We start from the raw sequence: 24,153 nt of genomic DNA, 5'->3' as shown, positions 1-24,153 counted from the left end.
GTTATTCCAGAAGAAAAGCTGGTGCTGCGCATCTGTATGTATTTGCAGGTTTGAACAGAATTCAAAGCCAAATTTGTTCATACTTATAACCTGCTGTGTTAGGCTAGTCTCTTAACCAGGCAAAATATAATTAAGGGAATCCAAACTACTTCACATTGTGCTTTTAAGCCTGTTTTAACATGATAGGGCTGTGACAGTGAGCTTGAAAAAGGGAATGAGTCAACCTTCTCGAAAGAGGGATTTATTTTCTTATTTTTTTTCTTTTTTCCCCCTTAGATTCCCCAGCGTATTTGGCTTTGCTAAAATGGGTCACTGTGGAAGTACTAGCAACCTTAGATACAGAAAGTGAGAACAGAGTGATGCAGTGAATTTAATCCTTTTAGCCTTTATACATAAAATTCAAAGATTGACAGGATTATTAGTCATTATTTACTACCTCTCCCCACAAACTTTTCTGAAAATATTAAAGGTTATACCATACTTTCTTTATGGGCTACTATACTTAATTCTTTAAAGTGATGGTTATAGAGGAACATATTTTTAGGTAAATGCCTTTGGTATGTGGTATTCCATGCCTGTAACTGAGTGTAAAAAGTATGTTATATGTATTTTAAAGACATAGTTGTCCATATAAATAATCATATGCAAATTGCAGTTTGTAGCTGCATAAAAGTAGGTTGTATTGCTTGAATATTTTAATGACAATTTAAGAAAAAAAGGATCGTTATACCAAGACCAGTGTCATCATACTGTTAAAGCAATTTTAAAAAGTATTGCAATGCACAGATTTCTCTTTTGTGGCATTACTAGTATCTGGCATAACTGATTCTGGTATGAAAGATCAGCATACGGGTTCTAAGTATGAGAGTTATTTTGTTGTATTTATATTGAGGAATCAACTAAGAAAAAATATTTGTTAGTGTCTTGAATAAGTTCACTCATCCCATACAGTTAAGATTTTTTTTAGTATTATAAAACTGTTCAAAAGAAAAATGGGTTTCAATGCATGAAGAGGGATGAAAATTGTCAAGCAGAGTATTCTTAAGGAAATAACTTTTTCAAACTCTGTATTGTTTCAAAAGACAAATGTCATCTTAATGTACAGTTGAGGGGGGGGGAAAGTCAAGTGAAGATATAAGTACATTTGCAAAGCCTGGAGCAACAGCTCAGGGAAGGGTGAATTGTATTTAAATCTCCGGCTGCCTGGAATGCTCTAATTCTATAGCTGCGTCATTTGTGCATCTCACAATGTCATGCAGCTCAGCACTTTGGCTGTGGAATTGGCTACTTCACAACTGATACCCTCCTTGGTTTATTTCTCTGCCTGCAGCTGCCTTTTATTCTCCAGTTCTTCCCACAAAGAACATGTAATTGTATTGTGTTGTACAGCAGCCAGACTTCAGAAGCCAGAAATGTTTGCAGCTGACAGTCAGGGAGGAAGGGGAGTTAGAAGCTTCAGTTGACACGCTGCTTTGGAGAAAGATGCAGGCATCTAGGACAAGTACATAGTTTTGCTGGAAAATAGAGGCAGCACCCAAAATGCTGTGAAGCCATGTGATTAGCTTAAGAAACAGTGGAAGCATTTCCAGGTAAAAGGAACGCTGGTAGTCATTTTTCCCAGCTGAAAGAATTCTTTGCAGTTATAACTAAAGCTGACTGTCACATGTGAACTGAATAGTACTCTTCCTTCCCCTGGTGAAAGCTCTGCAGCTTGTTCTAGGGAGGGAACACATTAATCTGTCAAAGCCTACATCACCATCATCTCCATCACTGTGTGGAGGCTTGGGGCATGTTTTTGTCCATACTGTGTTTACATTCCTTAGCGTGTAGTGCACTGCTCGGGGGATTTGAGCACATGCTTGTGTGTGGGCCTTTCGATGCCAAGCTGCTGCCAGCTGTTCTCGTCCTTCTGGTAAAAGCCTCTATGTTCTGATGAACATCTGTGGGATAGGAGGTAAAAAGTGGAGTCGCTTTCAACCTGCCCTATTTGATCTCTATTATAAAAACAGAAAAGTTGTTTCCAGTCTGTTCCAGTCTTACTGGAGGGAGCAAAACATAATGTGAGCTCACTCCCCGCCTGGGACCTGCAGGAGTGCTGTGACCCTGTTAATATTGGTACCTTATGCTACAACATCCACTTCAAAGCCTGGTACTGTGACACTCCTAGATGCAACACCCATCGTTAATGTATCTACATGGGTGTACTTGTTGGCACAGTTACATACATAACATGCTGGCAATGTTTTTCTTACTAAATTTTACTACAGTGTCGCCATCAGAATATAAAATGGCTGGAGCAAGGCTAATTAATAGGCTTAACATTTAGTTAAACTCTCTCAATTCCAGGATCATCGTATCTCATCAAAGTTACTGGATTCTCACATGTTCCCTGTTATATTTATGTTCTTTTTCTTCAGGTAGGTATCTCTAAATAATACTGGAGTTGTTTTGGTTTTGTCTTGGATTTGGGGGTTTTTCCGTTATGGGTTGGAAGGTGAAAGAAAGATCTGAAGCAGTTCTGGATGGAGATTGTACGTTTTAAATAAGGCAAATACTATCTCAAAAAGCGGAATCACTTGCTCTGGTGTTTAAAACCCAACACTGAATACTTCATTGACTTATTGCAGTATGACATGATCCAATTCTGAATATGAATTTCCTAGTAAAATTCATATTCATATTCTTCAGTGTATCATAAAGTGACATTGATTTTTATTTGTTTGTATATAGATGTTTAAATATAGGTTAGGGTATCTGCATATCAGATTTTTTTGGGTGTTGATTTTCTTTATACAAGACTGCTGATATAGGCTTAACATTTCTTTTAAATGAATAAACTTTTTTAATAATTCTGCATATAATGAATATATGCAAAATAGAAAATCGTGCTCATAACTAAAACAAAATCTGTCTGATTTTGCTGGTGTTTTTGAACAAAGACTTGTGTCTTTTGGAACTAGGACATTCACCTTGAAGAGAATCCAAGGAAAAGAACATACAGGAAAAATAGGTCACCTGGTTGTCCATTAAGATACACCCACTGGGAAAGGATGGTCAGACTGAAGCATGGGAGGAAAGGTAGAGGGGTTGTTAAGTTCTAGATTTGAAGTCTGAAGAGGGAAGGATGAAAAGAGGAGTGTGATAAGGAGCAGGCAGAGAAAAAGTATTTTTGGAGTCTCATGATACCGGTATATCTTTGCAACGAGTCATAAAACTGTAATTTGGGCAGCTCCGGAGGCATGACAGAAATGCGGTGTCCTTTTAAGGGTGATCTGACAAAAATGTTCCCTGGAAATGCATCATTTTAAACGTTGGCAAAGAATGAGGCAGTCCTATGCCCAACAACTACTTCTATATGAAGCTAGGAAAAGTAGAATAAATGATTCTTTTAACCCCAGATTTCTCCTTGCAGTGCTTCTTTGAGGCAGACAAACCTTTAGCTGTGTACATATGGTGATACTGAATATTCACAATCAATTAATGTTGCATTCTGAAACTGCCAAACTTTCAGTGTGTGTTTAGTAGAATTGTAGTATGCTATTATATGTGCACAGATCCATGTGCAAGGACAGGCCTGTCATACTTCAGATTTTTTTTTCTCCCAGTTCTTGACTTCTGACTTATCACAGAGAAGGTAAGATGGAGCTTAGTCGTAGTGAGTATTAACTTCTTCAGGTTTCTAAAAAGATCCCCAGAAAAGTGATTGTAAAACTTCATCCTTCCTCTTTTTCTGGAACCCTGCTATTGTAGATCCTTTTGCAAACCCTGATACACACCCCCGAACCCCCAAATCAAAACAGAAAATGAGCGCTGGTGGGAGATGTTCTCTGTGGATAATTACCCAGTGCCCATGATTGTGTCAAGTCTTCTGGAACATTTTCTTTGCTTGAAAAACATTTTTTTCAAAAGTATGAAAGGGTATTAGTGCAGAGTTTTTTCATTTAGGTCATCTTCCCAGAAGATTTTTCCATACAACACAGGCCAATCATCTAACCATGTATTAAACACATTACTTGTACACATGCTAAGGGTTTAATTACTATTAGCAGAAGTTAAAGCTGAACCTCAGAAAACAGTTCAACAGACTAAGTGAAATGTGTTGATGACCTTGCAAGACTCTGTGTGTGCTAAAAAGTATTCAATATATTTAGCTTCTTGGCAGGCTATATTTTAAGGGCATATAAATTCCTTGCCCACCAAGGTTTAAATTTTTGATAATATTTTGCTTTTCCTATAAACTATTACAAACTTAATATGGTGCTTTTATTAGAACTTCACTTTTCGAACCACTTACTTAAAGGGAGGAGGAAAAAAAGACAAGGCATGTATATGGGGAAATGAACATACAATGGTTTCTGTAAATGCTTTGTGTAACACTTGGCCATTTAAACTGTTTGTCAGTTTGGAACATTTTATTGATTATCTGGCAATGAATGCTACTAAACAGATTGACATTTTGTTTCTTGGACTCTGTCTGTTTCTCATATAGAGATTATTAGCTGGCTATTTTGAGACTGAGAAAAATGTTAGCTTTATAAATAAAGAGACTCGGCTTAATTAGTCGTTTTTTTGCAAGCATTCTGAGTATTTCTCTCTAAGTTCTCGAATCTTTCCACATAACGTGAACTAGTTTACAGGATCATGTGTATGACCTCAAAGCAAACTTTATTTACGTTGTTGTCAATATAAAAGTTTTCCTTAAGATGACTGGGCTCTAGCATATGTCTCCTTATCTTGTTCTGCAGACTTTTATTTTATTCTGCAATTGCCTATTTTTTATAACCTTCCTGATTCATATGAAGTGCTTCTCTTTTGCTGTAGAAAGTTGGAAGCAAAACTCCTGCCTTTCAAAAGGCTCATCTAGAAAAGTTGCTGCATAAACATTATTTAAAGTAGCATAAAGTTTTGTTACGTTTTGCTAAATAATCTAGCCTAGCTGCTCAGCCGAGTGGCAGAGCGAATACTAACACCATCCTCTTGAACCAGCATACGTTTTACCTGAAGTATTCTAGATTCCAACTAGGATTTAGCGTTCAGAAGAGTGAGTGAGTCCCAGAGTGGAAAGTTTATTGCATGTTTTGCTTTCTATATTTTTTTGACATGTATTTGCTTGTCAGACCTGTTCTTGTTTTGTTTTTTTCTCCTGTCTGAATGAAGCTGACAGATAAGACAGTGTTAAGAGTTGCATACACAATGGATGCACAATGGCTGGCAGCACGTGGGATAAAATGACTTCACTTTTATTTACGCTATAGTGGTAGCAACATACAAGCAAGAAAGCCCCCAGAAAGCATAAATCTAATGCAAGATTAAATATTAAAATTAGAAAAAATATTCTGTGCAAGAAAATGAAGACACACGGGAAATCTCGGGCATACCTTGAACTAGTTAACTAGTGTTTTTCATGCAGTTGAGGAGAAATAAAATGAGGATAGCTAATCTAATTAACTCAGTAAACAAAATTATCAGTGCTCATTGGCATTTGTGAGGTGGACTTGAGATTGACGGAAATGCATTCTACATGTGGTAGGACAAAGGTTTTAACTGATAAAAATGCTTTTAGAATGTTTTTAAAATGTAGTATGAAAAATCATATCATAGAACTCCAGTTTTAAGAGCAAATATTATCACCTCTGCTGCAAATTTTTAGCCCGTCTGATTAAAAATCTTTATCCTTCAGTCACTGAATAAAGAATAGAACATATAATCATGTCTTGCTGCTTACATTTTGCCAGCTACAACATGCTTTTTATCACATAGATAGCAATTATCTATGTGCAGAAAGGATAATAACATTTTTAATACAATGTCTTTTAAATCCTGAAGGATGAAACATTTGACAGTTGTGGCCTAAAATTTCTGAGAAAATAACTCAAAAATAATGAATTACGGATGCTAGTAAAACTCCTGTAGTTGCAGATAACTAGATGAAAGACTGTAACCATGCTGAGCCACAAGAGAATATTTCAGAACTTGCGTTTGTGGGTAATAAAGCAGTAATTCAAGAAGATAAAAGGAGATACATTAAAATGTCTTGTCAGAGACAGTAATTGTGCAAAGGACTGGAAGTGGACAAATGACATAAAAACCTGAAATGGTTTTTGACACACCTAGCTCCTACCACTGTCAAGCTTAAATGCCAATGTTAGAGAAGTTTTTCAGAACTTTTTTTTACTTTGTTGATTTTGGGGACAAAGAATGTCTTAAGTGTAGAATAACAGACTTCCTAATGCAAGCTCAAGCCTGATATGTCACAAATGAGGGGCCCAGCAACTTATTTCCTTACATTACAGGGACTGTGCTATGCTTCAGTCAGCTCATCTTTGCCCACTTCTCCTATGAGCACCCTCGTGTTCCCATGCATCACTCCCCTACGGAGTGTGCTTTCCATCAGACCCTTACTTTACTTTGTCTGATCTATCTTGCTGCTCTTATTAGCCATTTATCAAAAGGAAGTCAATTTAGCATCATTGTTTTCTCCATTCTCTTAAAGCAGCTCTAATATGTCCCCTCCAAACTTACTATCTAATAATTTTGCATATACTCTGGTGCAATTTTTTGACATTTCCACCCTCAGCTCTTATCTCTACTTGAATTGTGAAAGGGTTTTTTTGAACAGGGTTTGGCTGGCTTATTTTTAATAACTTGACAGCACCTGCCATAAGCAGAACTCTTAGTTAGGATCTGTGGATGTAATAGTAATAAAAAGAAATAATCTGAATTTGGCTAAAGGGCTGGGGTAGGATCTAAGTCTGTTTCAGAGCTGAGAGCTCTGAATCACATGCATGTGATTCTCCTGCAGGTACATGGATATCGTGTGGTAAATGTTTTGTGTTTCTTTACTGTCTTTATACCCCCAACTGTAGCTACATTCTCTCATGGGATACAGGCAACTTCTCTGGACTTCAATGGGAATTATTCATACTCTGCAAGTGGAGAGCAGAGCCCGTGACTGGACTGAAGCCAACGTTCTTTAAAAGTTCACATGCCTTGTATTGGCTCTCTAATTTAGATTCCTTCTGACCAGAGAAGGGGGGGAGGGAGGTATGAAAAATAATAGCATCTGTTTCAGTAAAAAATTCTAAGAGTTAACATGATGTAAACTATTTAATCTTTTCTTCCTGCTTGCCCGGTTTTATCAAAAATGATTATGCAGAACCTTATATGCAGTGAACTTCAAGAATGCCAGTGGGATGTCTGCATCATGTTGTGCTCAGAGTACTTATGCCAGAATAGGAAAGCCTTTTATTCTGTAATTTGCTGAGGCAAGAAAGAGGCTTTCTGAAGAGTTACTTTAAATTTAAACTCTCATTCTAATGCTAGACAGCCTGTTGGATTTCCGAGTTAAAAATTGCTTCAGCTTTAGTTACTAGAGCCAGATGTAACATTGACCTTAAATGGTAAAAGCTCCCAGGAGTGAAAGAGAGGCTGGCCTGAGGGGGAAAAGAGGAATAACTGAAGTTTTAGGTAAGTAATCTCTATAACTGAGAATAAGCTTTTTCAGCCGTGAAACAGAACGGAACCATATTCCCTCCTTAAAGGTACAGTAGCTTCTTGTTGTGATACCGAGTAGTTGGTTCTTTCCACCTTCCCCCCACCTTCCCCCTCCTTTTCAAATTCTACCTCTTCAGATTTTAGCTGCTTGAAAAGTGGGTGTAGTTAATGAAACCTAGTTATTCTTACATACTGTTTGGGGATATACAGGAATGAAAGAGGAAAAGCTGTGTTAATTATACTGAGACTTGATTAATAAAGGTACGTGGTCAATAATTCAACGGAACCTGATTCACAGATACTGTTAGCTGTATTGTGCTAACCCTTAGAGAGTCCTAGCAGTAATACATGTTATAGGGAAACAGATATTTAACAGATTTCTTTTTTCTTTTTTAAAGTATATGACTTTTCTGCCCACATGCTTTCTTTTAACAGTGCCGGAGTTGTTAATTTTGATGGATTACCTCCATATGTCTGGTACCTATCTTTTTATAAGTCATTTCCAGAACCGTTTCTTTATACACTTTGTGTTTGGTTTTAATCCTATTAGATGTAAATTAATACCATGAAGTTGTATCTAATCGGAATGCTGTACAAAAACCCCCACCCTACCTTCAAATGTTAAAGCATGTTTGCTTTAGTATGAAAAATCACAATATTTACATTTCCTGGTATTTCAGTCTTCAGTTTTGTCTGTGTTATTTGGTAGGTATTCTGCACTGAAGTATATTTTATTTTCTTGGCAAATTAAAACACTTTTTTTGTCTTATTAATGTGTATGTTAAGCTCTTTCAGACAGCAGTATGTAAACAACATGGAAGAATGAGGTCAGTACAAGGAAATGTTAGCTGAAATTGAAGACACAGGTTTCTGTTATTAACTCACATTAGTAACAACTTATGTTAGTGTGTTGATTTTTCAAATCATATATAGCATGGTTTCATCTGGTGAGAAATTCTGTGCAATCGGCAGTGAATTTCCATCTTTGTGGAGTGATTAGACAGTAGTTTTTGTTTATGCAAAGATTAGGTGAATTTAGAGTTCTGAGCATAGGCAGTGCTCCTGCAAGTGCTAACAGTTACTGCATGTATATTTGGTGTAGTAGGTGTTGTATGTGCTTTAATGAAAGTTCAATTCATCCAGCTTCAAGAGAATGTGATAAATGAATCTTTCTTGTTAAAACATTTCAGATCTGGTTTCAAAACTTGTAATTAATTTTCCTTCAACTTTTCTCTGAACTATCATTAGCGAACAGCTTTGTACTTTTAGGTTAATCTCCTGGCTGACCTTCATGTTTTAAATTAGCAATTGTATCCCAAATCAATAATTATAGCAGACTTAATAATCTAATGATACAACGCACAGAAAGCTTATTAGAACTAACAGTGGGAATTAAGAAACAGTCCATTATATCTAATGCTGAATACTAGAGAGTCCTTACTCTTTAATATTCTTATATTTTCTAGCCTCCAAAGGCCCTTGTTCTGATTTGCTGGTGTTACTTGTGACACTTCATGTATCCCTTGAGCTTGCGCAAGGATGTTCAACTTTAGGCAGTATTTAGAAGTCATCTAAGTTTTAATAAGTTATTTTTAACTATGTCTGTGGACTGGAATAACTAATTGTGTCTGACTCCTTCACGTCTGAACTAAGTATATATTTCTAATACATGATATCCTGTAGCATTTCAGCAACTATTGTTCTTATTCCATGCAATCCCTTCTTATTGTGTAACTTAAAATATATATAATATAGTGCCTATGTGTAAATTTATATTCAGTAAAGATGTTATGATGACAATAAGTTTAATACAAAAAATACAAGTTGTTCATTTCTATATAGTGAAAATTGTGTGTTAACAACAGTGCTATGATAAATTACCTAGGATTATCAGTGTATTCAATTTACAGAAATCCATCTGCTTTATATCTCTCTGGATTAAGCTCTAAACTGTCTGTGGACATGAAACCTATACACCTGCCTACCTCCTCTCCTTTTATATATTTGAGTCAGTTTTAATAACTATAGTCCTATTTATCTGGGATAAAAGCAGTGGAAGCTGAGTTACCTAGCAGCCAGATTCATAGTTCCAATCTTCAGCACCATCTCCTTGCATCCTCTTTTGGCTCAGTCTGCTTTCTGACAGCTTTTAGTGATAGTATGGTGTCAAACCACTTTTTGAAAAGCTGGATAAGACATGAGTATGGCATAAACCAAAGTATGAGAGCTGAGGTGTAGGGAGTTGGTACCAGAAAGAGACAGCTGTGAAAGCTTCTCATTTCAGGGGTCATATGTGTATGTGCCTTACATGTCATGGAGTTCTCTTGCCTCATCTATTTGCTGTTCTTAGAGAAGTGTGTAAGTGCAGGAAAAAGAAGCATCAAATGACTTGTGAGTGGAAGGGGAAAGAAAATCCTTGCTGGTTTAAGGTTTGTGGTCTATTTAAAGATCTGGGGGATCTGTAGGCAGAGGGAGATCTCTTTTCTGTCCTAACTTGTAAGCCTTCCTGTAAACCAAGCAAAATAATTTCCTTGTGATGTGTTTTCCACTTGTACTTCCTTTGAAAAGTGGGTCAAAGAGATGTTTTGGATCTCAGTATCACTGACAGAAAGGAAATCTGAGTGGGTGATGGTTCTTTGTGAGCTTATAAACGAGTGACTCAAGACATGAATTATTCCTTATGTACACGTGTAGTGGTATGTTACGGAGAACTAAGACTGTGACTGTTATGGTAACACTTTGAAATAATAACTCAGTTTTCCTCCCTGGAAAGTAGGTCCTAAGAATTCTGAAAAGGAGAGAGCGATTTGATACCTAGAGCAAGTGGACTTGTAGCCTCAGGTTTTGTTGGAGATCTTGCTCTTTAACAGCATCCCTAATCCTCTTCAGGAGGTAGATGTGATAGGTTTCTTCTTTATTTTTCTTTACGTTTCAATGTGTCTAATTTTACAATCTGAAAAATTATTTGAGAAATTCGATATTAGTTGGGTATTACCAAATGTATTAACTATCTGAAAGATCTAAACAACAACAAAACCAACAACAGTGACCACTCACCCACCTCCTGCAACTAGTAGCTGAAATCAAGAAAACCTTACTGTCTGTTAGAACTTTTACCTGCCCTTGAAATACACAAACCCCAAAGTCTTTAGGTGTCACAAGTCATCAGGGATCTATAATACTGTAGATATGATCAGCTATGTATTTGGACAAGTAAGGCCTGTAGAATACTTTTTTTTGTATGCTAACATGGATTGCTTGGAGCAGGGAGGATGAGATGGGGAGGGAGAGAAACATGCAGACTTGACAGCTGATGTTTGTCAAGTCTGTATGTAAACCTGAAAGTTTTTCCCCAACTAACCTAAGCATATTCTGTTATGTTTTGTCACCATACAAAGTTATAGTTCAGAATCACTGTGCTGTCTCCTAATTTACCTGCAGATACACTTCATCTTTGTGATTGTCCAAACAGAGCTGCTATCTCATGGCTATAAAATGGGGTCAACTGGGCTAGTTACTGCAATTTATACAAAGAGCAAAGGGGTTGCAAAGTTGTTATAACAAACAGTGGGGGTAGGGAAGCATTTTGTGTAGGAGTTGCACACTTTTTTTTCTTACCAGTTGTAAGGTTTTGCATCCTGTAAATGGATGCATGGCAGAAATTCTGTGCTGCTTTGTCAAGTACAGCAATTACATTGGGCTAGGGGCTTACCTTCAGAGTAAAATTATTGCTGTTTATATAATTCTGCAGAATGTTTTGTAATGCTGAAGTGATACATGGGGAATTTGGCTCTGAGCCTTAGCTTTTGAAATCATCAGCAAAGTTTCCCTTGACTTCAGTGGTGCCAGATCAGGCTCTTAGTGAATACCACAAAGGTAAAGGCTGTGTTAGTTAGGAGGAAATAAGAGTCTGAAATCTAGGAGAATTTGAGTAGGAGCAGTGGGTCTCTCTCTGGTTATCTTATTTTGGACTTAGAGGGATGTACTAACAAATGGTAGAATCTGTAGAATGAGATCTGTTTCCGAGATCTTGGAAAAGAAAAATCCACTCTTTCATTTTGACGTGTTCCTCCAGTTTCTCTGATATGTGTCTGAAAAGACCTTCTTAGAAGAGAGGGTGTGTATGTGTGCAGGTAGTAGAGTATAATAAAGTGTGATATGTCGATTAACACTTCCTGTTAAACTAACAGAGTTGTGCTGAACTGTGCTCTAGTTGCTGAACAGAAAAATTAAAAATAAAGTGTCTAACTGTAAGTTGAAGGAGAGCTTGTGGAGAGGAAGGGAAATAATTTAACAATGTATAAAAATGCACACATGCTTCACAACTTCAGCCACTGAATTTCCCCTATTTTTCTTTTTAAATAGTGCATGATGGTGACTGACCTCTGGGGTCCTGAAAATAGCATGATATAATTAGCAGTGGAGGGTGGAGTTTGCCCCAGGAGGAGGTGCTAAGTCAAGTTGATGTTCTGCACATCATCTCAGACTTGAAAAATCTTGGAGGCAAATCTAAATATTGTGCTTAGTTTCCTATGCAAGTATAGTTGTGCCTATCAGCTTGACTTCCCTGAGGGCTGTTGCAGTTAATAAACTTAGCATTCCTACTCTTTGATAGGTATGATTATCAGCATTGCTGTGAAAGCTGTTTTTAGTAAGTGCTGTAGTCAGTGGAACAGACTGTAGAAAACCAAGCAGATGTATCAGAGTTGCCAAGTATCTTAGACACATAAAGCAAGATTGGGATATTTGAAAATTGCTCTCTGTTTACTCAGTGAATTAAGTTAAAATATCTGTGAAGGACAGGGAGAAAGAATTTGTGGGATATAGTCTAAAACCTCAGCATGTAAAACTTAATTTTTATCTGCATGTTGAGCTTTTGGGACCTGTCTGAAATCTCTCCTGCATAAAACACAGCATTAAAATGTCCCTTCCAAAACTCTTATGTCATGTGCTAATGGAATAGACTCACTGGAATATTAACGACCTTGTACCCTTATAAGAAGCTCTTGACATTTCCTGTTGGATTATTTTTTTTAAAAGTCTTTGACTTTTCCTGTTTAACAAATTTTAAATGTTTTTCGTTGGTAAAATGGCAAACGTCAACCATCCCACTCTATACAAAGCTGACATATAACCATAACAAAAAGGTGAATAATACCTAAAGATCCCCCAGGCAATCTGTCCTGTTGCTGCTTGGTATTTCCATGTCTAGGAATGTGTTCAGAAATTACATTAAACACCAAGTGGTGTTTTTCACTTTTCAGTTGCAGGAATGATACAGAACTTAAAGGACCCACAGAATGATACTATAGCAGAGAAAATAAGCCTTTCTCATTATGAAAATGATGAATTGTATCTCCTTAAGCCACATAGCAGGCCGAACTCTTGCTTCTCATACATCACTGTTGCTGTGTTTGGAATGTGCAGAGCTTTGCCCTGCACGTGAACTAAGGGTCTGTCTCAGTAAATTTTGATCCTTCCTGAGAATGTGGCTCCTCTTAATATGAAGTTTCCCTTTTTCTGTTGCTTAAAGATCAGAGTCGATGGAAAGTTTTTCCCTTCAGAGCACAACCTTGTACATTTTTGCATATCTCTTTTCAAAATGGGCACAAATCAATGAAGTTTTTCACCTGATCTTGTTCTTGGGTAGTAATGATATGCTTTCTCAGAACAAAATCTTTTAAACTAACAATATGCCTTACACTTATCTGCCTCTTGTATGATTCAGAGGTTGTGAAGTTGGGAGGGTTTTTTTCTCCCTTTTGAAGGTGAGTACTGTACAATCATATTGTGTACTTATCTTCTGAGCATCTGCTTAGAAAATAAAACAACATGCTGTTTTGACATCCAAGAAAGTGCTATAAAAAGTCTGTTGCTATGTTTAAATGCCTACACTCAGTTGCTATAGCAATAAAAATATCAAAAATTATGTACGAATTGCCACAGAGCATTACCAGTCCTTTCTGGGACAGGGAGATTGTGGGACTGAGAATATGACAAAGCTGCTCAGTGTGTTAGAGGGTGGAGCTGCCACGTAGTTTCAGGTGCCCGGTGCATCTGTGAGCAAAATGTGGCCTGTATAAATCCCAAAGTGGCTGTGTCAAAAGGGACAGTTACATCCCTACTTCAATCAGTTGCTTCTTCATTACTTGTGTGACAGTTCAATACTTTGAGCAACCTCCCATTTCTCCGCAAGAGTTGTTGCTGAAGACATTGACCTTTCTCTGAATTCCTCGGGTCCCCTGATAGCAAGTGTGACAATCAGCACACAGCGTGCACTGGCCTGTGTGGATTGCCTCTCTGTAACATTACAATAGTCAGTCTGAAATGCCCTTGCTCCTGGGGCAGCTGTGGGAACCCTGCTATCAAAAAGAAAAGAAACTAAGTAGTAACTAATGGAATCCTTAGCATCTCTCTGGGGCTCAAAGCCTTGAACATACAGTTGCTTCTTGAAGAGAGCAGGAAATTCAACTTCCTTCTTAAAACATAGCAAGTAAGGCATGTTATTTTGGCAACTATAAGTTCAGTTATGGAATTGAATTGTTACTTCAGACATTTCTATGCCTTGTTTTCTCTTCTATGGAGGAAAAAATTAGGGGCAAATAAGACTTGGAGAAATTGGAACTTTGAAAGCAATACAACTGTTCTGTTCTCTGTATTCCAAATTTTCAAAGAATCCTCAAGGTTCAAATGAGATTGACTTGAGCTGTGTAAGTGTGCCGTTCAATTCAAATATGGTATAGCCACATAATTATTTCAAGCGTTTTCCACAACATGTGCTTTGAAGTCCAGTTGAGAGGTCCGATGTCAAGAATGTATAAGTGGTAGAAATACATATTTTTAATTTGTTTCAGTTGTTAAATAGTGATTGCTGCTCTTGTTCAAGGGTCGTTTCGCTGGTAAACATATAGATGAAGTGATTCTTAGAGGCATGATGGTACTCTGTAGTTTGAGGGCACACCTAAATGCTCTAATACTTCTAAGTACATTTGGGCTACTTTATTTTTGTTAAAAGTCTGAATAAACTACTATGTACACGGCTTACAGTTTTTCTTAAAATAACAGTTGCAATGTTACATAGAGAGTAGCACCCCTCTCATTTCTACTACAGAATAGCTTGTATTTGCAACCTCATGACTATTTTTCTGTAATGAATTTTGAGTGTCTTTGGGATTTCATGTTAATATTTCAATTTTTGTTTTAAGTAAATTTTGGCTTTAAACAATTTGAGAAATTTGATGTTCTGTAGCCTTACAGCTGCGCAAACTTCCATGCATGTGGCAGCATGTGTCTTTCTCAACCTCTCTGTGGATTCTCTGTTTGATTTCCTTCTAAACTGTTCTGCATGGGGTACTAGACAATCACCTTCTAAATAGGTTTATTCTTAAAAATGTCAACAGGACTGATTGTGGTTTTGGTTGTTGTTCGTTTTTGTACCAGATCTCAGAGGAGTGCGAATGTTAAATCAATAAATATTTATTGATACTTCTTTATTAATTTTTTTTATTAGAATTCCAATTATTATCTTTTTATGTCAAGTTTAGGAGATGCTTCTGTGGTTACAAATAGTGTGCCTTTAAAATTAGCACATATATGCTTATTTTACAGTATTGTAACTTTTACTGTTGACAACACACAGTTATATGGATAACCTGATTGGGGAGGGGGAAAAGACAACAGGAGGAGGAAACATGTGGAACTTATAAACTCTAGCTTTTATGTTTCATGAAATTGCCAAATACTTGACATACAGAACATGATTTTCCTTAGAACTGTGTACTACACTTAGAGTTTCCTCACCACAATTGTTACACCAGTTTATATTTTAAAGCTATTCTATGTAGTCTCTGTTTTTGGATGAAATGGCATCTGCCAGAGAAAGGCAAACTGCCTGATAGCTGCCATTCCCTGGGTCAGCTTTGGTTGAAACTGGTCACCAGCTTCAAAAGCTGTTGCAGCGCTGGGGGAAGAGTGACTACAGAAGCTTTTTTCATGGAAAAAAATATTTATATGGCTATTGGTTAGAGACACATTTCTCATTGTATATTGTCTGCTAGGTGCCTTTAAGTGTTAGCATTTTTTCTTGCCAAAATCTATTTTTGGTCTTGTTTTCCTTGGAATAAAAATTATGCTGTTAATTCTGGTTGTCAGCCAACTATCCTTCCCCCTTCTTCCCTGCCCTCTCCTCATTCCCTCCCAGTAGCCTTTGAACTTGTCCAACTTGTTGAATTTGGCAAGAGAGGATCTCAGAAGTATTATGTTCCTACAAGTGAAAACCAGTGATGTGGTGAGAGGAGAGACCCAGCTTAGTGCTGCTGAGGGGGAAAGGCTCCACTGTGAGCTGAAATTATCGTTGATTCGGTTGTATCTGCCAGCTGGCAACCTGGCATGTGTGAAGCTTAAAACCAGGCACAGCAAATGCTGTCTCTTGTCCCTACAGGCTGGCAGGAGACTAGGAGACAAGGAAGCTTGTTATGAGGGAGATTTTAACAAAATCGTTAAAATAAAATACCCGAAGAACTGGTTTAGTTGGCTCAGCTGCTTAGAAACGACATGTTTATTGATGTAGAGAGATATAGGTTGTAAACTGTCTGTTTGTACACTGGTATCTTAACTTTATTTTGGAAAATTTTGGCAAATATGTGTAAAACAGGTCATGAAAGCTACATGCTGATAACTCTTCTGTGATTTCACACTAAGTTCTAGTAGTTGGTGGCAGTCCATATGTTTGTCTTCTTTCCAAAGCAGTGTAGAGCCCTGTTAGATTGTAAAATCAGACCCTCATCTATTTTCCGTCAAGGCTGCAGTGCCTAAAGGGAAAAGATCTGAGGTTTCTGCAGTCCTTGGGAACAGGCTATAGACTCTACTCAGTCTGCTCTTCAGGCATGGCAGTCAGGCTCATGGGAATGCTGTTAGCGGACAGGTTCTTCCCATGGCGAATAAATGTCAGCTGTCTGGGTAGAGACAGCCATTCTAATTAGGCTTTGCTTATGCAACAGATGCCTCGGAGCTCAGCCAGGGAGAATAAAGTAATATCCAGAGACAGTGGCCATCATCTGCTTTCTGGTCATTTGGAGAAGGCAGCTGAGACTCAGGAATATGATCCCTGAAAATTTTCTTGCGTCTGAAGTGGTTCCTCCACTAATGATGTCCCTTTGTTTGGGCATATATGAGGTCAGTATGCAAGCTCTAAGGCTGACAAAATTCCAGGAGCTTCGCATCATGGACGATGCTCACTTGCGTCTGCTCCTTTCTGTACCCTTTTAATCACCTGTCATAGATTTAGTTTTTTCTTGAAAATACACATCATAATACTGGACTCTTTCTCTGAAGATTACTCAGAGTATGCAAATATTGGATTAATGGATCAGATTATATGTACTTCTTGATTTCATGAGTTTTAAATACTAGGGAAATCCAGCAACACTAAGCAGATGCTCACAAAACCAAAGAAAGGTGGTGATCCTGTTAAAGAACTCCCTCTGGCTTCCTTTAGCTCACTTTAGAAATTTCTAGAGGCCCTTTTTGTTGAAGTTGAGTCTCCATGAAAGGTCCACTTTATACACGTTCTCATGCCTCTCAATCTGGTGAAAGCGTGTGGCTCTTGCTGAAGATGAGGTACAGAATGGAATAGGTCTAGGCTCTTTTTGTTCCCTTGCTCATTCCCCTGCAGAGAACATCAAATTTGGTGTTACTGGTTTTGGTAGAAACATTTTAAAGTAATCTTAGTATTTGGCAGCTGTATCCAGCCATACCCAGATTGATGAATCTTTGAATGAAAACAACGTGATCAATTGACAAGCAAATATCTGCATTGCTGAATGGGGAAAAAAAAAAAAAAAAGGTAAAAATAACATAGCTTATAAAGTTTTTCTTTATATCAACTCTAATAACTACAGTAGGACTAATGTAAAGCCAATGTTCACTTCAGTTTAACTGAATTGATAGAGATAAAACTAAACTGGGGAAAGTTTCGTAAGGGATCCCAAAACACAGTTTCTAATGCGAATCTGCAGACATGAGCTTCAAGGGAAGGAGGGATACTGAGATGCAATTTTAACTTCTGGATGTTGGAAAAATTCTCTTTTGAAAAGTTCTCTAATGCTTCTTTTGCCAAAGGAAGAAAAAAAAAGTTACAAAATCCTTTTTCCTTGGAGAAATTGTCATTTTTCTGATAGGACAAACAAGTTCTATTTTGCTCCTTGTGGCAAATATGTGTGGATATGTTTTGTTTAGATAAAAATCATCAGGATTGAGAACCTTAATTGGAAGAAGATATACCTTAAATGCTTGATACTAAAGCATTGTGTTTGTGTCACAGAAGCTTTGAAATTGAAATATATGTGTGATAAAGATGATGACTAACAATTCCTCCCCCGTTGCACAATTTTTTTTCCCCAAAATTTTCATACTGGCCATATCCTGAGTAGTCAAGCAAAGCTCTTGTGATGTCAGTGGGTAAGAATTTTGGCTTTTTGAATTTTAGAAATTATGAATTACTTTGAGTTCCTTAATGTACAATTATTGTGCTTGTATTGGGACTCTCCCCTTCCTCCACTCCAAAATACAGAGGCTTGCTGCTTTCTGAGTAACTGTCTTCTGGGTGAAGGTAATCATGGAATAGGTACTCACAGAGTCATTCCCAGCTTAGTATCACGTTCCTTTGCTTGTCTGTTCTCCCAGGACTTGGTGAGCTTTCCTTGCCTAGCTCTGTCCTGCAGCCTTACAGCAGGAGGGCAGGATGTGGCCTCCTGAGGTTAAAGGCATAATATTGAACTTAGTGTTGTCACAGCCCAGCTCAGGGAAAATGGAGACGCTTAGAGGCAAACAAAATGTACAGCCTGTCTCTTCAAAGCCTTTCTGTAGTGATTGGAAGCTTTGACTGTGCTTTTCATTAATGGAAAGGAGAGTAAATTGCTTACAAAGCTTGGTAGACAGGAATCAAACACCGTCTGTGTGCTTTGCTCATGTGCAGGGGCTGTTAGCGGCCTGTGTGCAGTTACCCTCCGAGGCAGAAGCGAGCAGTAGTGCATTGGAAGTCCTAATGATCCATATTATCTCTTCGTCGTTAAAGCGATCTCGCTGTCGAATTTCTCTTATTACCCAGCTTACTGGGTGTACATGAAAAATATTGCTTACAGTGTAAAATAACTTCTAGAGTTGTAAAAACATGTGGCTGATGTACAGTATTTCTATTATTTTTTTTTTTCAAAATTTGAATACCTTAGTGGGGAAGGCCATCCATCATATCTGAGTCCAACTTTTTTTTTTTTTTTACATTTCCTTGCCTACTGAGACCTGATTTTTATACTGGCTGAACTAGAAAGAAATATTAATTGAAGAAAGAGAAGAGATACTTCCAGCCTCTATCTCAGAAAGTTTGATTTATTTCTTTGCACTCTACTGGCATAGATTCTGTGGTAAAAAAAAAACAGCAGGAATTGCAAGAACATCTTAAAACATTCCCCCTGTTTGTACTGCTGATTTAAAAAAAAAATTATTTTCATGTCTTTTCTGACTCAGCCACATGTGAGGCATTGGGAGCAGGAGTGTAGGCAGCACTGTGCAACTGGGTATGTGTGATAGGTAAGGGGATGGCAAAGAAAGAAGCTGGTAGGCTGAGATAATAAGAAAGAAAAAAGATGGAGAATGGCAATAATCCTTTGTAATTGAGGAGGGGTGTAAACCTTCATGCCCCCTCCATTTCTTGATCTTCTGGGGAAAGAGGAGGGGAAGATGATCTACACCGATTTGTGCCTGCACCTTCTATTAAATAGTATTGCAGTCAACTGGAATTTTCTTCACACAGCTATAAAATTGGGAATGTTATTTAGTGTGTGTGCAAGCAAAGGCATGTATGTATATGTAAGACTGGAAAGTTTGGAAAGTGCTGGGTTACTGTCTTCTGTGAAATCCAGTACTTGTATAATGAATATTAACAAACTAAAACTACTTTCAGTGGTCTGTCAGCAAATAGCCTCTTAAAAACATCTGAAGTTTGTTCAGATGCAATAATTGAAAACGTGACAAGGCAGGGAGATACCTTCAGACTGAGATATGTTGACATCTTCAAGAAGGCTGCTTGGGAATCCAACACAGTACCATCCTATGGCAGCACGGTCTTGGTCCTGTCTGTTGTCTTAGCATGTACCTGTCTTGTATTGACTAGAAAAGGGTAAGAAAAAAGGTCTTTTTCTCCCATTGGTGTCTTCTCTCTGTTCTATCTATCCCTTCCTTCAGCATTGCTAGTTACTCATCATGGGCATAAAGGTAATTTTCCTTTGTTCACTTTTTCAAAAGTAGTTTCCTTTGGAAACTGAACCTGCTTCCACTAGTGAACATTGTAACTGCATATCCAGGTCATGCAAACCATTCACCTAATCCCACAGGAGGATTATGTTTACGTTTTTACGTTATGCCAAAAGCAGGACCATTCTTTAACCCTCGCTGTTTTCAACCATCTGCAGGTAAAGGGCTTTCCAGATCCCAAGGCTGTATAACTGTACCTCTCCTCTGAATGGATCTGATGCCTTTTTGAACTCACTTATGTACTCCAGTTCTTCTACAATTTCCAATTATAACAAATTCAGTTATTTAATTAGGTGTGAAGGAGCTTCTTTTGTACTTAAACTATTGCCTAGTAACGACTTTTGGCATCCTCATCCTTGAGTACTGTGAGGAATTGTCACCAAATAATTAGAAGATCACCCTTTCCAGTCTGTTCATGATTTTTTAAAATGTCTAACCTGTTTCTTTCTAGAAGTGTTCCTTTTTCAAGTTGAGGTGGTCTAGTCTTTTTTGCATGGAAACTATTTGTGATTCCTGACCATTCTTTCTTCTGTATACCTTTGTATCTATGTTGCTGCTTTTTTTGAATGTGACTAGAACTGTTTTGAAGATTGGGGCATAATACACCCATAAACTATGTTGTTCTTAATTCTGTCCTACTAGTTAACATTTCTGCCTTTTAGGCTGCTGCTGAATGCTATTTCCAGAGAATTATCCAAAATTAATCTTTTTCCTAACTGGTAAAATATAATGATGGGCTCTGATTTAGCTAAGTGTATTTTACAATTATTTTTCCCTATAGACATTGAATTGCATTTTTCAGCAGAGTATTTCACCTGCCATTTTATTATTCAGGTGCTCAGTATCCCATAAATTGCCTTGACTGTCTTTAGATCTGATTATCCCATCTCATCTTTAATCAGATGTACACACCCTCTTTTCCAGATTCTTCATGACTATTTTGAACACCACAGTCCCGGTGGGAGTGTAATCTCTGCAGCAGAAAGACAGACCTGTAACTCCTACACTTCTTTAAATTACAAGAGGTCTTTCCCTCTTGTCTTGGGAGAACAAAGTTTCTTTGAGATTTTTGGTAGAGAACTTCGTCAAAGCCTCTCTTTGAAAATACATAATGCCTATATTAAAATTCTTATTGACTTCCGTAAAGAAATGTAAAAAAAAAAAAAAAAAAAAAAAAAAAAAATTTAGAGTGCTGTACAGCCCTGTGTTTATCATTCTCTTATCTGTTTCTATTTAGTAATAAAATATTACATTAATTTCTTATGTAGGACAGTTACCATCTTCAAGTTAGGAACTAGGATGAAAGCCTTAAGTCATAATAAAATAATAAAACAATCAGTCCTTTTTTGTTTTGGCAGAATAGCAAAGCACTTCAAGGTCAACATCAAAATATTGCAGTAGGTGTTTGGAAAGAATGAGCATTATTCATTGTTTATACTGCTTGCCTTTATCTCAGTCTCTTTGAGGTTTTTTTATTTTTTCTCCGCTACCGCAGGTAGTTAACGTGCAGCTTTTTGTCTCAGCATTTGCCAGAATGTTGTCAGAGGCATTCTAAAACCCCAGAACTTTGATTAATAATACAAATTTTGAAGAATTAGTATTTCAGTGTTTGTTCTATTTTAGTCTTATCTGTGTAGTTCTAGGGTATTGTTAAAATTACGATGACTTGCTATATTCACCTGGTTTTGCATTTTTTATTTCAAAATATATTAGTCATTGAATCTTTTTCATTCCATAACTTTCTACAGCTGTTTTAAATTTAAAATGAGGTAGCCACATACCATTGCTTTAATATAACTTCGTTTAGAATAAGAATAAAAAATGGTAAGACAATTAATCTCAATGTATACAGACTATATAGTTATTGTATACAAATTGTTTATAAGTAGTCAAATACAGATCATTTTGTCTGATTTATATATGAAGTTATAAAATGAGCATAATTTAGATGCACATCACGTTTTTGAAGACAGCAATAACAAATTGAATCCTAGCCTAGCTCATAAAGCACAATGAAACAGAGCTAAGAGAGATGAGTTCTGGCAGATTTACCTCAGTATCAAGACGTGAATGCTGCTTCTCTCCCACATTGTCATCTTTTTGCTCTGCCAGAAGTTAACACACTTTTAGCAGCTACAATGGCACAGGACATGTCATACAGCCTCAGTCGTTAGCAGCAGGAGCTAAGCTGCTGGTGGTAAACCAGGCTGGCTGAAAAGTAAGTATGCTCCTTATTCACTTGCTCTTAGGATAGATAGAGATGATGCACTCTGAAGGGGACACAGAGAAAAACCTGGAGTGGGTTCTTATATTTCTGTGGCAAATCTTGTCCTATGGTATGTCCAGTTTCTCTTCTAAAGTCTCTTCTATGAGTAACTCTGCTCCTTTTACACACTCCTCACCTCTGCCATTTTCATTTTAGGTTCTGAGGCCAAAATTTTAAAACCTAGTATATAAAATGTAGCCCCCAAAGTCTATAAATCTCTTTCCCTGCAGAAGTAATTGTGTGATTTAAGCTCTCCTCTTTGCTAGAGGCTCCCTGAGTGCAACACTGATAAAATGATAATAAACGAGTGTGGGGTTTTTTAGATGTTGATGAGATGAGATTGTGCATAAAGCTGGTACATTGTTTTTGGATCAGCTCCTGGATAATAATCAGCAATGGAATGGTGTTGGCTAAATAATTTTATCAGGGAAGGATTTTGACAAATTGGACATGAAGAACATTTTGCTACATTTGGCTTGTTCTATTCCAGAAGAATATGTTGTTTGCCTCAAAGCTTTGTTCTGAACTGTCTAATTACCCAGAAAAATGAGGCTTTTTGGTACAGTACATGCCAGTCAATCCATAAAAATTCCTTTCTTGTTCTAATAGCTTTGATCTTTATTATTATCCTTCCTAGTTCTAGGTTTTGGAGCACAATTGTTGAAAACCACAAAAATACATTTAGCAAACCATCTGTTCTTAAAGACTTAGAGTTTTGTATTGGTACCTTTCTAAAGAAAATGAAAAGTTGTTTTTCTCACCATGAGAAAAACAATCAAAATTCTAGCCGATGCAAGCTAGTGATATTTTCCAAATTAGAGTGCAAATTGTAAAGCTGAATCTAGAACTTTAGCCAGTAATCAAAATGGGCCTTATTTTCTTCCATATGAATAGCTGTATATCCTGCTAAGAAGCATTTAAAAGTAAGAATTATATACTTCATTCATTTAAATCTGGTTTTAGGAGCTTAGCTTTAATGTTGCACATTTGAAAATGCTGACTTCAGTGGAGTCAATGTTCAGTATACATCTGTGTGTCCTCAAAGTAAGGAAACCAGCCATAGATGGTTAAATTCTTTGGGTCCTCGGTGTTAATATCTTGACGGTCAAGCACTGCAGTGTGCTTGAGCTGCTGTTGGAGCAGGTTGATCTAAGACAGCTCTTCACTTGTAGGTACACCTGCACAATGAAATGTTGAATTGCCACTATTTTGCATTATCATGTTTTCCCAGTGCTGGTATTCTGTAGGTGAAGACTTTTTAATGATAGATATAGTGGAAAGGCAGCTCTGGAATATCGGGTTTGGTTTTGTGTTTTATTGTGTACTTGCAATAATCTCTTGTCCCTCAGTTTGGATTCCAGTGAAGCCTAAGGGCAGAACTTGGAAAACACAGGAAATGGAAACTTGCTTTTTTCTCACGAACAACTGTTTGCTTTCATTTTCTGACCATTCTTTCTGCAAGTCAGCAAGTCTCTTCTTTCTGAAGTGATAAAGCAGTATGCTGTCTCCCTTTTCCCCACATTAAAATAAAAAGCTATCTCATCTGCATTTCGAGTAAGGATAAAACAAGGGCAGATTATTTCTCCTGTAACTTTGGCTGTGGGCACTAGACTGCAGCCACTGGGAAGTCTCTTTCTGGTAGACTTTCTATTCCTTGATCGGAGCAGATATAGTTTAGACCTGAGCTGAGTTTGGCATCTGAGAGCAGGAGAGAATCATGACACAACTCCTCAAGTCAGAGATGCAGCCAGAGATTACTTGAGAGAGGCTTGCAAGTACTACCTGAGATTAAGTCTCCCTCCTGGGATACTGATCTTTTCAAACTAGCGACAGTAGGCAGAACCTTACTTTTAAGTTGGAGTATCTGTGTAGTTAGTTAGCTGTAATGATAATATGATGCACTCCTCTATTAAAAATTTCAGTGGGAACTCAGCTGCCATCAGTCTTTTTATTTCAAGGATTTGTTTGCATTGGGAATTTGGAACATGCTTCGACCCAGATCAGAAATCTGAACAAAGTATTGAAAGCCATAGTGTGGGCTGCTTGCGGAAGGGTTCGTTTCACAAAGCTCACCAAACGTTATT

The 24,153-nt window shown here is 37.4% G+C and overlaps 1 protein-coding gene across 11 annotated transcripts in view; it reads left to right on the top strand.

The window, feature by feature from the left end:
• MRVI1 (murine retrovirus integration site 1 homolog) overlaps nucleotides 1–24,153 on the top strand; it is an 80,322-nt gene that overhangs the window by 17,978 nt on the left and 38,191 nt on the right. The window contains exon 1 of one of the 11 annotated variants that reach the window (XM_026850710.1): nucleotides 7,387–7,467. The exons of the other annotated variants lie outside the window; for them this stretch is intronic. The gene's annotated coding sequence lies outside the window, so the exon portion shown is untranslated. Of the gene's footprint in view, nucleotides 1–7,386; nucleotides 7,468–24,153 lie in introns of those variants that run through there. 11 annotated transcript variants of the gene reach the window in all.

Source organism: Athene cunicularia (genome assembly GCF_003259725.1).
Source record: "Athene cunicularia isolate RWA chromosome 5 unlocalized genomic scaffold, athCun1 chr5_part3, whole genome shotgun sequence".
In the NCBI taxonomy this organism is placed as follows: domain Eukaryota; kingdom Metazoa; phylum Chordata; class Aves; order Strigiformes; family Strigidae; genus Athene; species Athene cunicularia.
This window is presented reverse-complemented; position numbering and strand designations above follow the sequence as displayed.